The sequence below is a fragment of the Bolinopsis microptera genome, chromosome 12, assembly GCF_026151205.1.
Source record: "Bolinopsis microptera isolate Bmic1 chromosome 12, MBARI_Bmic_1.0, whole genome shotgun sequence".
NCBI lineage: Eukaryota > Metazoa > Ctenophora > Tentaculata > Lobata > Bolinopsidae > Bolinopsis > Bolinopsis microptera.
In genome coordinates, this window is record NC_087083.1 from 10,105,498 (window position 1) to 10,124,386 (window position 18,889).

At 36.7% G+C, this 18,889-nt stretch overlaps 1 protein-coding gene across 1 annotated transcript in view; it reads right to left on the reverse strand.

Moving 5' to 3' along the window:
• The window catches only part of LOC134824626 (thioredoxin domain-containing protein 2-like), a 98,426-nt gene that overhangs the window by 50,115 nt on the left and 29,422 nt on the right, over positions 1-18,889 (reverse strand). The window lies entirely within an intron of this gene.

Consider the following 18,889-nt stretch of genomic DNA (forward strand, 5'->3'; position numbering starts at 1 on the left):
GTTAACGTTGGCAGTATCCAAATAGCCCGACCCAGTGCGCGGAATACTACCTATGACATAACGTTAAATATTAAGTTAACATACTTCATACTTGGTAGCAGATCATGGGCACGTAATGTTTAGAACGGGTAGAATGGCAAGAATTCTTTAAATCATTCTTGAGAAATATTCAGCTCATCATACGGGCTTATAATTCCACCAGCAAATTTAAAAGCTTATCTGCTGAATATAAAGGATCACAATTTAAAAGTGTAAGGATTTACGGTTACAAACGTTAGGATGATATGAATTATTTAGTTCAGATACGCTATAACATGGTGTCAAAACACGACTTTTGTATGTGGAAAGTACTGGATAATACACGATTCTAAACGGGTTCTTGGTTGGTCCTTGACCGGTTCTTGATCGGTGTTAGAGAGATGGTCGGTGTTACTGTTAGACCTAATTCACTATGTAATAAAATTTTGAATTCGCTTTGGAAAAATTAGAGACTTGTCACTTGAATGAGCGTATGTAATATAGTGCTCTTCCAGTTCCACAAGGAAACATTTTTAACGTCTCAACGGCGTCTTGACCGGTTCTAGACCGATTCTAGACCGGTTCTAGACCGGTTCCAGACCGGTTCTAGATCAGTTCTTGGCCGGTTCCAGACCGAATCTTGACCGAATCCTGACCGGTTCTTCTACAGAGAAATATTTTAACATCTCCGAATTACTGAGGACAGGTGGTGGCTGGTGAGTTCTGAGATTGAGGGTAATTTAATAATTCGTAATAATTATCGAATAACAATGCTTCTGGGTTTAATTTCAGAATTAATCCCTGTGCCGCGGTTAAAATTTTAAGAAACCAGTCTTGACGATTTCCCTAATTAACAAACTCTTTGTAATATAAACTGGTCACGCCACTGCAACCTCGACTACCTCCACAACAAAAATGGCACCAAAATACCCAAATTTTTATTTTGAATCACAAGCCGTATGTCGTACGATAAATAACTAAATGAACCTTATATAAACCGGAAACGGTTTATGTCCGTGACGCCGTCTGAGCCGTTTGACCACGACAACCGGTAAAGCCTCTAAACCAGTTTAAAGACGATTTGACGTGCGTGTGATCACGTGGGCGATTTGACTCTGTGCGCGTTATCACGTGGGCGATTTGACTCTGTAAACCATGGCTTTATCAATTGCCGTTACAAAGAAGATACTGATAAAGATATACAGCGAGGTATAGTACCTTTTAACGCTCTTTGACCTACTTTTAGCGCATTTCGTATGATTTTATGCATAATGAGGTTCAAATGAGGTTCAAATGAGGTTCAAATGAGGGTTCGGTTTAGCATTGTTAAAACCCTGCAGTGATGATAAACAGCCACCCGCCTGTTATAAAAACGGTAGGTGATTATTGATTACCTACAAGATACTAATAGTCTGTAAACCCCACATATCTACAATTGCAGCAGTAAATTTGTATAATATCATTACATTTATCATTTAGATGGAGCTTCATTGACCCACGATTAGTACTCGGTAAAATACTATGCAGTTCATCCGGTTCATCGTGACCAAAGAAACAATATTTGTTTTATTGTCAATATCACAGTCTATCTTTTGGACTTTTCATAGCCACTTTATTGGTCTATGTGAGCACTTCTTCCGCAATTGTTTTCGGTGTTAGTCCGATAATTCATTGGTTTTTAAACAATAAATAGTGACAATTTAATGACTCAATTTGATATAACGAAAATGTAAAACTTTCAATGCGCTGCAAGTTAAATTTTGGGTTAGTAAAAAGGATCATGAGTGTATAAGATTATAAAAATAACAAAATTCCAAATGATCGTAGTCACAATATCTAAATAGTTACAATAGTTAAATATAAAATAGTTACAATATCTAAATATAATGTAGTTACAATAATCAAAATATAAGATATAATTACAATATCTAAAGAACAAAACACTTACTCATCTCCTGAAGTTGCTTCATGGTGGCAGTAATTCCGGAGGGACTGAACATTGTGGCAAAAGTCTTGGCCACCGCGTTACCACCTAGAGTACCACCACCGAGGGTACCAGCAGATGGTACTGGCTTGGTAAGGGTCACTGCTTTTACCTTGCCCCATTTTGACATCTTCAGTAATGCTGGTGTAGCTGTCTACACTCTACAGGGATTTAACAAAGTTGTCAAGGTAACAAAGAGGAAAATTAATGTTTTTTTTTTGGTATCGTGGAAGTTATAAATATGGAAACCAACATAGCAACCGTGGTACCACCTAGAGTGCCACCACCGAGGGTACCAGCAGATGGTGGTACTGGTTCGGTGAGGGTCACCAATTTTATCTTGCCCCATTTTTACTGTAGTTTTTACTGTAGTTTTTACTGTAGTTTTTACTGTAGTTTTAACTGTAGTTTTTACTGTAGACAGTAATATTAATGTACCAGGTACCTGACTACAAAGTTGTAACAAAAAGGAATTTTTTTTTATACCGTGGAAGCTATAAATATAGAAAACAACTATAACACCTAACAGTTGCACATTGCGCAAGCAATTACAAATCAATTGCATTAACAACATACTAACTAAATAAAAACGATTTAAGAAATTCCGGTATAGAAAACCCCGTTATAGAAATTCTGTTATAAATAATAATAATAATTGTGTTATACAAAATTCCGTTTAAAAGTATTTTGACAGTGAAAGAAGAGAGCAGTTCAATATCGCTAATCTATTTCCGTTCGAGTGGAGTAGATTTAGGGTCATTTTTACCATATTTGCCATAGTTACCATATTTGCTTAAAGTACGGTTCTTTTGCGATAGTCAAAACGCGACAACTAGCGCTGGATGGCGACAACTAGCGCTGGATAGCGACAATTATCGAACATATATATTTTGCGCTGGCCAGCGTTATCCAGCGATGGATAGCGACAACTAGCGCTGGATGGCGACAACTAGCGCTGGATAGCGCTAGTTGTCGCCATCCAGCGCTAGTTGTCGCGTTTTGACTATCGCAAAAGAACCTAAAGTACTTAAACGCTGATTCGCTGCAGAGTGCAGGACCGACGACCGTGTAAACAAGTAAGTGTTTTTTCGTTTATTTCTACTTCAGAATTTCTTCTTAACATTACTTATTGCTAGTTTCTATAGCCATTAGATTAGGGGTTTTTATTGTCAAATTCCAGCTGTATGTGCCCTATTTGACAGGGTGTAAATTGTACGCCATTTTTGTAGGTAATGTAGAATAAACTTAGTTCAGAACTTAGAGTTCTTTGTTCAAATTTGAGTGGAAATATGGCAACATGGATTAGCACCAATAATACAATCCTCATCAACCGATGTTATGACGTCACTATAAGTTATGACGTCACATATTAAGTTATGACGTCACTATAAGTTATGACGTCACATATCAAGTTATGACGTCACTATAAGTTATGACGTCACATATTAAGTTATGATGTCACTATAAGTTATGACGTCACATATTAAGTTATGACGTCACTATAAGTTATGACGTCACATATTAAGTTATGATGTCACTATAAGTTATGACGTCACATATTAAGTTATGACGTCACTATAAGTTATGACGTCACATATTAAGTTATGACGTCACTATAAGTTATGACGTCACATATCAAGCTCTATCTCAGAGATGTCAATAGAGAATTTGCGATGACAACCAGGCAATTATCAAGTGGAAAAGTTCCTAATTCATCGGCTTCAAGCTGGTGTAAATGTCAATGCTTCAAGCTGGTGTAAATGTCAATGCTTCAACCTGGTGTAAATGTCGATGCTTCAAGCTGGTGTAAATGTCAATGCTTCAACCTGGTGTAAATGTCAATGACTCCAGAAAAGAAAAGTCACAATTAATTGAGCCTACGGCATAAGAATCCCAGTAAACTATTCGTAAACAAATGTTATAACGAAACAAAAGGAAAATTAAACCAATCTCTGTACATTAATAAGAGACATGTGTGGACAGGGGGTAATGTCTGTAAAGTTATTTAATTCAATTCAGATGGTTAATCTAGGCTACACTTGAATCACTTGTCACGCGTTACAGACGCGCCGTGCCAAGCGTACTGCTTGGAACCAGTTTATGTGAACTCAATTTAGCAATTTGCATCTCGAGTGTATATTATATTGTTATATGATATAATAAAATATGTTGTATATGTAATATAATATGTTATATATCTAACCTAATAATCCCAGAATGTGTGTTTTCTGTCTGTCTGTCTGTCTGTCTGTCTGTCTGTCTGTTCGTAATTTCCGAGCGGCTTAATCAAGAAAACGGTAAGAGTTACAGGGCTGGTTTTTTCGGTATAGTTATGAGGAAGCCAAATGGTAAAGGTTTTTTAAATCTGTCGGTGGTAAGTGGTTTAATTGATGGTTTTGTACCACAAATGTTACATAAAATGGCTTGAGCAGAACGGCAAGAGTTACGGGGTTAGCTCTCTCTCTGCATAATATTATGTAGAGTTTATACTCTATATTACATGGCGTATATATTACATGGTCATGTAATACTATAAACTTATTAGGGGAGGGAGAGCTCAAACGGTCTGTTTGGACTGTAGAGAGAGTTCATACTTTCATAATTCATACGACAATAGACAGTTTTTGGGTTTTTCCAAATAGTTTCTGATTATTCTGATTTGCGACAAATGATATTGCACTGTTAAGCTGTTAGGATACGACAATGTAATGCATGTTTTCAAATATGTGCGGTGCTGAGTTAATAAAGTAATAAGGGTTAATTTCTATTGATTATTGTTTAAGATACTATTGGATACGCGAGGGCACTCCGAAAAGAATTTCTCGCCTAATCCGGGTTTTGACTCAGCAGGTAATTACTCCTACCCTTTTTAACTGCGGCAGTGAAATCCCGGCCGAATATCTAACTAATAATCCCAAAATGTGTGTTTTCTGTCTGTCTGTTTGTAATTTCCGAGCGGCTTAATCAAGAAAACGGTAAGAGTTGCGGGACTCATGATTTTTTCGGTAAAGTGCCGACAAAACTCTGACGAAGTTAAATGATAAAGGTTTTTTAAATCGGTCGTTGGTATAGGTGGTTTAATTGATGGTTTTGTACCACAAATGTTACATAAAATGGCTTGAGCAGAACGGTAAGAGTTACGGGGCTCGCATATATATATTATGTAGCTGCATAATTAGTGTAATTGAGTTACCCGGGTAAGATTCGCTGTCTATACTATAATCTTATTAGGGGAGGGGGCACTGTTTGGACTGCAGAGAGAGAGTTCATACTTTCATACGACAATGTTATGCGTGTTCACAAATATGATATGCGGGTGTGGTGTTAAGGGTTAATTTCTATTGATTATTGTTTAAGATACTATTACTATTGTTTAAGATACCATTGGATACGTGAGGGCACTCCGAATAGAATTGCTCACCTAATGCGGGTTCTGACTCAACGGGTAAATGCTCCTACCCTTTTTAACTGCGGCAGTGAAATCCCGGCCGAAGGCCGGGTTACACTAGTATATATTATATTTAAGTATTTACAACAAGTCAGTCCGAAATTGAGTGATGGCTAGGCAGAAGATGGCTTAAAGACTGACACCTTGTAAACTATGTTATAGAGGTGAAGTTAGATGCACCAGCATCAATGACGGATTTTTACAATTATTAATTTCTAATGGCTTCCCTAGTTCCTTTATTACAAGAGAGAGGGATTTCAAGCTATCCAATAATTTTACCGGAAATCGGAATCAATGACGAATACTACGTTCAAATAACGTTAAAACAAGCTTCTCTCGTGAATAGATCCTCGGAACAATCAACTAATTAATTAATTATAAAATTATGAAGTACGGTCCCCATCAGATGGCTACAGAATATCTCCAAACAATTCAAACAGGGTTGCCAAAGATTCCGAAAATGGCTCTGAAGATTGAGGACGAAGTATGGTTACTCAATCGAACGAGGGCAACAAAACCGAAAGTGACCACCTGGATAACCGGAAATTAATGTAAGAGAAGAGGTAAATTGCTCTCTAAACCTAATTTATTTAAAAGTCAGTAAACTTAAATAAAGAAACTTAGATAGCTCTGAAAGAGTAGGCTTTCAATAGTTTATGTTGCTTTATCAGACCTATAATGAAAGTGGCTGCCAGCTGCTCTGAGTATTTTGCAAGCTCTCAATTTGTAAAGTACTTTTCTAGCTCGACTTTCCAATTTCGTCGACGGAAGATAAGAGCAAAGGTATTTTTAAAAGCATGAATAAACGTGGAGGGGGATATTTAAAACATATAAGTGATACGAAAGGATTTTATTAGCAGGAGCTTTCAAAATACTTGTGTAAATCGTCTTCAGACGAAGATGGATAAACGGCCCTCGATCCTTGAATATGAACAGAAACATTTAGTGAGCGTCACTTTGCTGTGGCTAATAATCCACCGATCATTAATAAGCTTTCTACCACGTGACTCAAACTTAGCACGTGACTCAAACCTACCACGTGACTCAAACCTAGCACGTGACTCAAACCTAGCACGTGACTCAAACCTAGCAAGTGACTCAAACCTTCCACGCTTAATGTGATGGATACTCTATTCAGGACGAACATAATTTCAAATTACTTGAGGGTCATTAATATGATAATGTGTTATGATGACGATCATGATGAATAATGCTTTATTAATTCACTGATCAGTGATTATGTTGTATTATCATTATTTTATAATTACTATATATATTATGATATTATTATTATGAGATTACAGTCTCTCCATTGGTCCAGAGTTTTGATAAGATTGGTTGGAAGTGTTTCTGATGAGTGATCGTGCCGACAGTTTGAATTAAGATTATATTACGTACCACATTAACGTATGTATCAGTCATAGACCAGTTAAAGACCAGTTATAAACCAGTTGTAGATCAGTTAAAGACCAGTTGTAAACCAGTTAAAAATAATAAGAAAACATATATTCTATCGCTTAAATAACATTAAAGCTTATGCGATAGGTTAAAAATCTTACGATTCAACAAAATAACATGAAGGCAAAGTGATGCTTGTAACAAATGCAGGGATCGTGCAAACTGCAATCTTACAATGTCTAAATTATTAATGCTCTACCAAAATTTAAGTCTACTTTCTAGCTAACCGACGTTTAAATTGCAGCTTACAACAATTTTAGTCAAAAATTTGAGTTAATTTATTGTACTTGTAGACTAAATATATTAAATTCAGTAAATACGTCATTCTTACGGTAGCTCTGAAGTGAACTTATCTTACATGAATTACACGTATTAAAGCCATAATCGCAAGGAGGAGGCAAATCCTTAGTTTTATTTTGGCAAATGTTCAGCAGTAAATGATTAAAGTACTATACTGCATCTATGAGTCCATTATTAAGTTATTGGACCTATCCCAGATCTTCCATCAACAGTTTATAAGAGTTTATAGAGTTTATAAGGGTTTATATAAGAGTTTATAAGAGTTTATAAGAGTTTATAAGAGTTTATAAGAGTTTATACGAGTTTATAAGAGTTTATAAGAGTTTATAAGAGTTTATAAGAGTTTATAAGAGTTTATAAGAGTTTATAATAGTTTATAAGAGTTTATAAGAGTTTATAAGAGTTTATAAGAGTTTATAAGAGTTTATAAGAGTTTATAAGAGTTTATAAGAGTTTATAAGAGTTTATATAAGAGTTTATAAGAGTTTATAACAACTTATACAGGAGCTTTGAAATTAGTATGGAGCGATAACTTAGCTTGTAATAGAACCCTAACTTAGATACATCGTAGTCCGATAGTTTCAGTTCGTCCTAATATATAAGTAAGCTTGTACTACTCTACTGCCGCTACTAGGCGTTATATCAGATATTGTTCCGTGCGAGCACTAAAGAGAGACCACCAAATTGTGAGCAAGTAATAGACAAGATTTTAGAAGCGGAACCTTTGATAAGTGAATCCTATAATCAAACCTTTAAGTCACGCTCATTGTTCAAAGGGGCTTATTAGTATTGGTTGAGAATCTTATTTATTCAAATATGTCTTTTTAGCCAAAAGAGGCCACTGCGGAAGAGCGACTAATACAAACAAAATTTTCGTGATCTCAGAAAGATGAAAATAAACGAATCCCAACGCAGACAGTTCATCAAGTGTAGGAAAGGATATTAGTGACTAGTGAGGATTATTGTAATATATGGCGGAGAAGTGATAAAGGGAATATATTACCTGTATATTACTAATATTTTTCCTGTATATTACTAATAGACTACTAATATATCACTAATATATTACTTGTATCAGCTTCCTGAAGTGATAACACGTCTGTGTGTGTATATGATAACACGTCTGTGTGTGTATGATAACACGTCTGTGTGTGTATGATAACACGTCTGTGTGTATGATAACACGTCTGTGTGTATTATAACACGTCTGTGTGTATGATAACACGTCTGTGTGTGTATGATAACACGTCTGTGTGTGTATATGATAACACGTCTGTATATATGGTAACACGTCTGTGTGTGTGTATGATAACACGTCTGTGTGTGTATGGTAACACGTCTGTGTGTATGATAACACGTCTGTGTGTATGATAACACGTCTGTGTGTATGATAACACGTCTGTGTGTATGATAACACGTCTGTGTGTGTGTATGATAACACGTCTGTATGTATATGATAACACGTCTGTATGTAAGTGATGTGACCTTTATAAGAGTAAGAGATTATAGCTCACTTTTATGTTTCAATTGATGCGGATGTGACAAAATGTGAAATTGTAAAGTCCTTGGTTCTAATTATAATTCAGCATTATAATCATAGATTCTTTCTCTAAATTATAATTATAATTTGTGACCAAACATCAAGTACTAAAGCAAAGAAAAGAGCCCGAAATTATATTCGCCTGACACTATAGGGAAACCATACGAAAACAGTATCTGTAAGATAGAGCTCCCGGTTAAGGAAGCATCCATTACGCTGCTTAACTATACAGGTAATTATACAGGTAACTGGCTAAATAAACCCTGAAAAGTAAATAGACTCTGAAAAGTATGGTCTTCAATCGGCAATTATGACCTGCTCGCTCCAGCGTTTCCAGACTTGGTAAACGTAAACCAGTTGCTCGAACGTCCGGGAGTAAACCAGTTGCTCGAACGTCCGGGAGTAAAAACCACTTATTATTATATAACTTCATTCAAATCAAATATAGAACATAAATGAACATCTTAAAGATCTGATAAGTAGTCCAAATGATCCACTATAAGTATAAACACCAGAACGGAAATTAACGAAAATTAGCATCTCCTGAAAGTGATCGGAATGGTTTAAAATTGGTCGGAAAGAGTTTGTGATGGTCCTAGGACCACTTCAGCCAAGTTTGGGAATCACTGCATGTCTATAACCCTAAATCCGGGGTTGGTGCGACTTATTATAACTTTCATTGGATATGCAAACAAGAAATTGGACCATGAAATTTGGAGTAATTGTTGGAGATTAATCTTGTTAAAAGTTTTTAAACCACACTATAATGGATACAGTGACATTTTACCAGAGAACCATGGTCTATTATTAGCCTAAGAAACATCTAAACTGACTGGATAGCCTCCAGAAGTTGGGGGGTGGGGCCGACCTCAAGCCCCCTGAGTCCGACACAACCGCCGTCCGCCTCTGATGGTCTAGCATTATTAGCCTAGGAAACATCTTAACTGACTGGAAGAAAAATCACTCATGTGAACCAGACATCAGTATTTGAACCAGGCGAATGCGGCGAGCCAGACATCAATGAAATTGGAAGAAGCTCGAAAGCTGATATGGGTTTAAGAGTTAATATTACGTCTGATGCTGATTTATTCCACCCCCTCGTGGTAAGAGATCGACATAGCAATTAGGAGATTAAACTACTTACAGTAAGATAAGTGAGTTATAGGGCTAGACAGAATAACAGCAGGGAGAGCCATGGTAACGTGCCCTAATAGCCAAGCTATGGTGCAGAGCAGCTCAATTTCTTGGTACGTCGTTGTAAGTTGAAACATTTTGTCGATTCCTTGAGATATGGTATTATCACAACTTCGAGCCAAATTTGGAAGGTAATGTGCCTTAATAGCCATGTCATAGTAGTAATTGGTGTGTCGGTGTAAATTGAAACATATTGTCAACTATGTTTACAAAAATGTCTGTAGCAAATTACGCTTTTATTTCGCCTCATGCGTATGTTATCATTCGGTTAGGATTACTTCAAAAGCCAAAATCACTGTGAAAAAATGGTGCAAAATGAAATTCGATCATGATATTCTAGTTGACCCAACTGATATTTTAGTTAATAGCATGATTATAAGCACTTAGCTGTAAGTTAGCTTGTCGAATATTGCAATATATTCAAAATTCAAACATGTTAATTAAAACAAAAAAAGGCGTGGAATCTAACAACTAGCAAAACCAAATTCTGATACCTAAAGATTATCGCTACTGGAGAACAAAATCCGGCCTTATCGCAACAAATCAACAATCCCAGCTTGCTTATTCGTGACACAAAATTTTCCGCCACGATACCTTTCTCCTTTATTTGTAATATTGTAACCAGCGCCAGCCATATAATAAGTCATATTTTATTTCCAAATGTTGCGTAATTATGTAATTAATTACGTAATTTACTGTAACAATACGTAACAGACTTCCGGAATGAATTTAAATTTTTGTCTGATTTTGTACCCCAGACCGAGTTTCGTAATGCAACTAACATTGCCATTTTATTGTGGTTATACAGATTACAGGTTTCTAAATTTAAACAAAAAGCTGGACATGACTGAATTTGAGCTTCTATAAAGAAATAACAGTTTATAAAAAGCTAACAACCTAACAAGACTCCAGCTGTAACGAAGACAGTAAAGCTTTCCTCAACAGCGTTCATAACAGTAGACAGTCTGTAAGATTAGAGAATCTCTTGAGATCCTCTGATTACAGTCAAATGTCCATCAGTATTATAAGTTAGCATAATATTCCAAGCTTTGTTACTCACTCATAGTATTATGTCACGTGATACCCGCATAAGGAGATTATCTCAGGTGATGCCCATGAAAGGAGATGTAGAGACACGTGATGCCCATAAAAGGAGATATGCGCGTAGATCATAATCATCAGAGGGTTGGTATTATGTGTTTAGTGATAGCTTCTTTTGTCATCACGTTTAGCTTAAGGGGGAGGGTTCACCCTTAATTAGTGCTGCTGAGCAGCTGATGCGCTGACCTGTGACCACTTGTAGCAGATGAGTATAGCTGAGTATAGTGGTGTACTATAGCTGAGTATAGCTGAGTATAGCTGAGTATAGTGGTGTACTATAGCTGAGTATAGCTGAGTATAGCTGAGTATAGTGGTGTATAGCTGAGTATAGTGGTGTACTATAGCTGAGTATAGCTGAGTATACTAGTATAGCTGAGTATAGCTGAGTATAGCTGAGTATAGCTGAGTATAGTGGTGTACTATAGCTAAGTATAGCTGAGTATAGCTGAGTATAGCTGAGTATAGTGGTGTACTATAGCTGAGTATAGCTGAGTATACTAGTACAGCTGAGTATAGCTGGGTATAGCTGAGTATACTAGTAGTAGTATAGCTGAGTATAGCTGAGTATAGTGGTGTACTATAGCTGAGTATAGCTGAGTATAGCTGAGTATACTAGTATAGCTGAGTATAGCTGAGTATAGTGGTGTACTATAGCTGACTTCTACAGATGATTACTATAGAGAACTATACTGTATAGCCCGACTGCCATGGCCCACCAATATTAGAGCTGACCTATATTATTACTGTAGCTGACTTTACTAAAGGTGAAACAATGAACTGAACAGCAAGGGAAAATACAAACAATAACGTAATTGCGGCACTCTTATGCGGCACTTGCAGCACTAACAAGCGGCACTTACATGCAGCACTTGCGGCACTATCATGTGGCACAAGGTGAAATAATGAACTGAACAACTCCACAACACCTTATTAATATTATTGTGAGTCAGTACACAGCTTGTAATCAAGGCAGTATTATTTGAACTATGAGCCTTGTTTATTATTATAAACAAGGCTAACTGCGTATCGTGACGTATTATCGTGACGTATTATCGTGACGTTTTATCGTGACGTATTATCGTGACGTAGTATCGTGACGTAGTATCGTGACGTATTATCGTGACGTATTATCGTGACTTAGTATCGTGACGTAGTATCGTGACGTAGTATCGTGACGTAGTATCGTGACGTAGTATCGTGACGTAGTATCGTGACGTAGTATCGTGACGTAGTATCGTGACGTAGTATCGTGACGTAGTATCGTAACGTAGTATCGTGACGTAGTATCGTGACGTAGTATCGTGACGTAGTATCGTGACGTAGTATCGTGATGTAGTATCGTGAAGTAGTATCGTGACGCAGTATCGTGATGTAGTATCGTGACGTAGTATCGTGACGTAGTATCATGACGTAGTATCGTGACTTAGTATCGTGACGTAGTATCGTGACGTAGTATCGTGACGTAGTATCATGACGTAGTATCGTGACGTAGTATCGTGACGTAGTATAACTATAAACAGGTGTTTTGCTATAGTTCTGAGTTTAAAGTCTGAATTAAATAAAAACAGGTTTTAAATTTAGTTGTAAATTTTAAGTTTTACTTATACTATCAGAATGCTCTGATCTGGACGAATCAGTGGTCAGATAACTAGGAGTCTGTCAATCTGATTGTAATATCTACGTCATATCTACGTCATATCTACGTCATCGAGTAAATAACAGGCTAGCTTGAAGCAACATGGGAAATTGAAGAGTCGCGAAATGTAAGAATACAACTAAAAACTACCAGAGAAGTATAAACCATCAAGTGTACATATATATTATATTATTATAAGTAAAAGCTTTGAAAGTTGTAATTTGTTAATTTAAATAATTCAGATAACTTAGATAGTTTATTGTTTGGTTAAATTGATTAATAATGATTCAATAGATTGAATTATACAAAAATTGTACTTATTATCATCTCTATGGAGCTATATAAGAGGGTCTCTTTAATCTTTTAGTGGGCTTTTACTAACTCACTAGCCCGCTTGCTGTCACGTGACTTGAGTTTTTAGCGTTTTGTAACCTAAAGAAATGGTTTCACCGAAACCCTAATCCCAACCACAACCACAACCACAACCCCGAAGCTGACCATAATCCTAGACACAACCTGAGCCCTAAATAATCGAATATATCTTATCTTATCTTATCTTATGAGGATTCGTTGCGACGCAACAAGGCCATCGAATGAGTCGACCACCTTTGTTATTTTACTTCGGCATTACCTGCATTACAATGTAAACCAGCACTTTCAAGGAAGAGCTTTACAAGAAGCCGAAGGATCGTTCCTAAGGCCAGCAACGGTTAAGGCACTATGCCACACTTTCTTCGCCCGAGGCTTCGCTGTGTTGATCAAGCACAGCTCCTCATTTAACCCTCACACCCGATTTCTCGAGCATTCGGCTGAGTGAACCGTGGGGCTACATAGACCACTCGGGATCCTTAGCAGAGCGTCAACGACGCTCACCCCACGACTAGGCAGGCAGTTGGATTCGAACTCGCAATCTTACGATTACAAATCCGATGATCAACCAACTACGCTACCTGGCCGTCAAGTCTGTCACGTGACTAAAACACTTTTTTGCTCATATAAACTCCTTATAGATTGGGACTCCTAGTCCTTATATAATAGGGAAGCGTTTTAACCCTGTGTCATATAAGGAGTTTACTGGGCGGCGCTCAGCCTGTCATTCCGCCGAATCTCTTATATGATTATGGACATAATGAGTGATAAATATAATAGCCTGAGTGTTTCGGAATCAGCGTCGAAAAATACATTGAATGTAAAAGTCACTTTCACATGCTTTTCTAGTGGAGAGCTCTTAGTGGCCGGGCTTTTGATGGCTTAGGTTTTAGTCTTTACACACTATACCAATACTAACAAATATTAAATCTTCAAAATTTAATCATGTTGCTGCAAGCATTCACTGTCAGGGTCCAACTAAAGGCGGTGACCTTTTCAACCATAACTAATTACCAATACGGAGTATATGTGCAATATACCGCTGCAACGAAAATACAAATAATAACGTAATTGTGGCACTCTTATGCGGCACTTGCGGTACTAACATGCGGCACTTGTGGCACTATCATGTTATATAACATGCGGCACTTGCGGCACTATCATGTGGCACATGTGGCACTAATATGCTGTATTAGAATTATCAAATAAAATATTGGTTTCAACAAAAATACCAAGCCAATTTAACGATATTATAAGACTTCTCGATTACAGGCGAAGCGCAGTAAGCGGAAAATTTGATACGGTAACCACGATAGAAAGTTAGTAGCGATTATAATTGATATTTTCTTAGCTTTGTTCTTGATAATTTGAGGTTAGTACTTAACAGAAACATTACTATTCAATTACAGATCGATACATATAACAGTTAATATGTCTGTAATTACTTATTCAAGAATATGGCTAGACTTCAGCAACAAATTGTTACTTTCCATAATACTTATTCAAGAATATGACTAGCAACAGATTGTTACTTTCCATAATACTTATTCAAGAATAAGACTAGAAATTAGCAACAAATTGTTACTTTCCATAATACTTATTCAAGAATAAGACTAGAAATTAGCAACAGATTGTAACTTTCCATAATGCTTATTCAAGAATAAGACTAGACATTAGCAGCAGTTACTTTCCATAATTTTAAAACCATCGTTTCAAAGAATTAACAGCAGCAATGATATTATCAAACCGGCACAAACGAGCTACTAGTAAAGCTGAAAGACTGCTAGTGAAAACATTTGGATCTAAGGTCTGATCTGAAACATCTAGATCTGAAGCCTGATCAGCAGTTTAGCAGATATTATTTGACTGGTAGATCTGATGAGATACTAAAATTAGCCAAATAAAAAGCATCTGAATCTGAGGAATGATCATCAGTTCAGCACGTATACCAGATCGACACATAAACGTCAATACGTCCGTTATTATAATACTACTTCAAGAATATGACTGCTAGTGAAACATTTGGATCTGAAGCCTGATCAGTAGTTCAGGAGATATTAGTTGACTAGTGGATCTGATGAGCTACTAAAATTAGTGAGATAAGAGCTGCTGGATGTGCACTACACACGTAATTACAGTGGTAGATAGCAGTTACAACCACTTTCAACAGGAAGAATGACAATCTGTGAGCAGATTGTCATTGTGTATGTGAAGAAATGGGCGTTTCCTGACTGCTGACCCGAACTTTTGGAGAAATAGGACACTAGTCTTATAATTAACCCCTAATTAGCCCCTAATAAGCTCCTAATTAGAAAATTAGTGTCCTAATTAGCCACTAATTAGCTCTTTATTAGGGCACTCATTTCTTAATTAGTCAATTCATTCATTTTGATAGACGAACGGTGAAACAAACTGCCCGGGTATGAGTTATGAACAAGATTGTGGCATATATTGTTAAATCCTTTCGGTACAAGATTGTGGCTGCAAATAAACTATTTTCAAAATGTACCCCATTGTCATCGCGTTCACTCCACGTTTCCTAGGGAGCTAGGGGGCTAGCTGCCCCAGCTTCTATTCTATTGTTAGGGGACATGTAACGTTTTCGAATGAGCCTGGAGAAGATTCATTGTATCCAAGCTAAATATAGATTGGGTGCCAAGCCAAATAAACTCAGCGCTAATAAACCCAGCGCTAATAAACCCAGCGCTAATAAACTCAGCACTAATATACTCAGCACTAATAAACCCAGCACTAATAAACCCAGCGCTAATAAACTCAGCACTAATAAACTCAGCACTAATAAACTCAGCACTAATAAACTCAGCACTAATAAACTCAGCACTAATAAACTCAGCACTAATAAACCCAGCGCTAATAAACTCAGCACTAATAAACTCAGCACTAATAAACTCAGCACTAATAAACTCAGCACTAATAAACTCAGCACTAATAAACTCAGCGCTAATAAACTCAGCACTAATAAACTCAGCACTAATAAACTCAGCACTAATAAACCCAGCACTAATAAACCCAGCGCTAATAAACTCAGCACTAATAAACTCAGCACTAATCTTCGCTCTATTTTGAATATAAAGTACCCAGAAGTTAAACATAACTTGGGTTCATATTGTGTCAAAAACATATTTTCATGCGGCAGCTTAATTAACCATTTAACCGGTTAAAGATGAAATTAAGATGGCTTAAATTCATGGTTTTATTCAATTTTGTTACCAAACTGAAAAGTTTTCATTTTCAAAATACATCAATGATCTCTGTTACCATGATACATTTTAGCAATACCATAATAATACTTTTCATGGTGAAATTATAGCAACAAGCCTCTTGAGACAGCCAGACGAATGAAATATTTGTTTTGTTTGAGGCTAATTAGTAATTTATTGATTAATTAGTAATTAAATCAGAGTTCAAACTGTTTTGTGTTTTGTCCTCATCACACCTGTGTTTCATGAAGATCTCATGAGACTTAAAAACAACAAAACTATACTAACAAAAAGCTTCAAAATCTTTTTAACACTTTATTTGCGTTATTTATAGTTATACTGACTATCGAGTTAAATATGTAGTCTTCCTAAATATTTACGTTTTATCACGACGTATTTATGTTTTATTACTGAGTAATTACGTTTTTTGCGAATATCACCCAATGTCATGAACGTATAAAATTCTCAGCACGAAAAACTCAGCAAACGATGATTAACAGTAATGCAAACAGTAAGTATTACATAATATTTTAACTGAGCATCAGTAAGTGCACTTCATCTGTCCGGTTCACTTTACCGACTGTCACTGTCACGTCAACTATAAGCCGAACATCACAGTTAAAATGCTAGACTAAAGCTGTAATTGTGACAGCTGAAAATTCTGAAGAATACATCAGTTTCCCAATTAATCCCGTACAATACGAACCCTGATGCAAGACAGGGATTTGTCGAGGGGTTATCTAGCGCAAATCAGACTTAGTTCCGACCTAGAAGTAGCAATAATAGTATCAATATTCAACATAAATATACTAATTATTACTAATCACTAATAATTACTAATTAGCTGTAGTACTTACGATTACAATAAAGGTTGTACAACGTTTTGGTAAGACCGGCAGGAGCAGATATTCTTCGTTTGATAGCGGAGTACATTTCAGCTATCTCATCATCGTCCTCTTGCGCTTCGTCAGTTAGGGCGTTTAGTTTCTCTATCATCTTCGTCTCCCCTGGTAACAACGTGAAACTTGTGATTAAGAAAGTGAGAGTGAAAGTGAGAGTGAAATTTTGCTCCAATTTATTACGAACAGTTGGGGACCCCAAAACAACAAGATTTCAATATGGAAATAACTGTAATACAAACAAGTCAAATCAAGCAAGTCTTTTTTAACATCTTGATATGATCACAATATTTTTTTTTGAGGATTCAAATAAAAATAAAGACCCCTAACCTGGGTCCCTTAGGATACCTCCAGTAATACTGCCTCTACGTTGCAGCACCTGCTGGGGGCGAGGCCATGCACGCCGGCCCCCAGGAGTAGGCACCCCACCACCAGCCCCGTATATCATGGAGTGAGTGTGGGCACGAGCTAGGGGAGGAGGGGCGCCTGGGGGCACTGGGGGGCCTGAGGAGCGCCGTCTTTCCGAGGAGGTTGAGGAGCGCCGTCTCTCTGAAGAGGGTGAGGAGCGCCGTCTCTCTGAAGACTGAGGAGTTCAGTTTAGGGGAGTTGCTAGAGATCTGTATTTACAGAGTCAGTCAATCTTTATCATAATCTTATATCATAATCTATATATGCTGTAGTCAGCCTTCAGTTTGATTCTCGTATAGCGTAAAGCACAAAATGATAAGTTACAGATTTGATAATGAAACTAAAAGTTACTCACGGGGCTCAGGAGGAGGCTCATGTCAGATCCGCTTGTTTCTTCCTGGACATTTTGCAAGAGTGGCCCTCCGTACATCTCTAATGCACGCTAAATTGGCCGAGTGGTACTAGAGAGAAAGTGGCACTAGGAGAATGTGGCGTTTACAGTCCTACCCACAACAAAAACTTTTTTTTTGAGAATATAAATTAACTCGACAAAATTAACTCGCATAATCAATAATTATACATTTCGGCAATTAATAATGGTATAAGAAATATGCTACTAAAAAAATAAATATGGAAATGATTTTTAAAATGTATATTAAAAAACTAATACTTTTTGGTGTAAGCTTGCACCCAAAATAAAACCAAAATAAACCACAACAGAAAGGCACGGTGCCCAAAACAACTGTTATAACATATAAGGGAACGTGATAACGATATTTAATACCACCAGTACTGACTTCTCAGCTTAATACAAATTTTCCTAAAATTTGGGCGAGCGATTTAGTGGGAGCGCCTGAACAGAGGAATTATTATTTACTATTATTTTATGTGTTTTAATTGGTCATTAAAACCGTTCAACGTCAGCTAACGCTCATAATAATTACGATATAACTATATATTATGTATACATTATGTATACATTATGTCTTCATTATGTATATATTATGTATATATTATGTATAGATATATTTGCGTTTTCAGGAAACACGGATATAGATCTAGAAGGAGCGGACGAGCTGGCTAGTGACCGCAAGCACTGGAGAGATATGATACGACACAAAAAGTAGTTCCTTGGCGCAGGCCTCTCAAATAATTGTGGAGACCTGATCAAGTAAAAATAACTAATACGTACAGGGTGATTCAAAAATAATGTTTAGATTTTAAATGGCTCTTATTTCTGAGATAAAGTAAAAAATAACGATATATTTACATTATACAAAGCCCAATTTCAATTGCACTGCCAGGATATAACA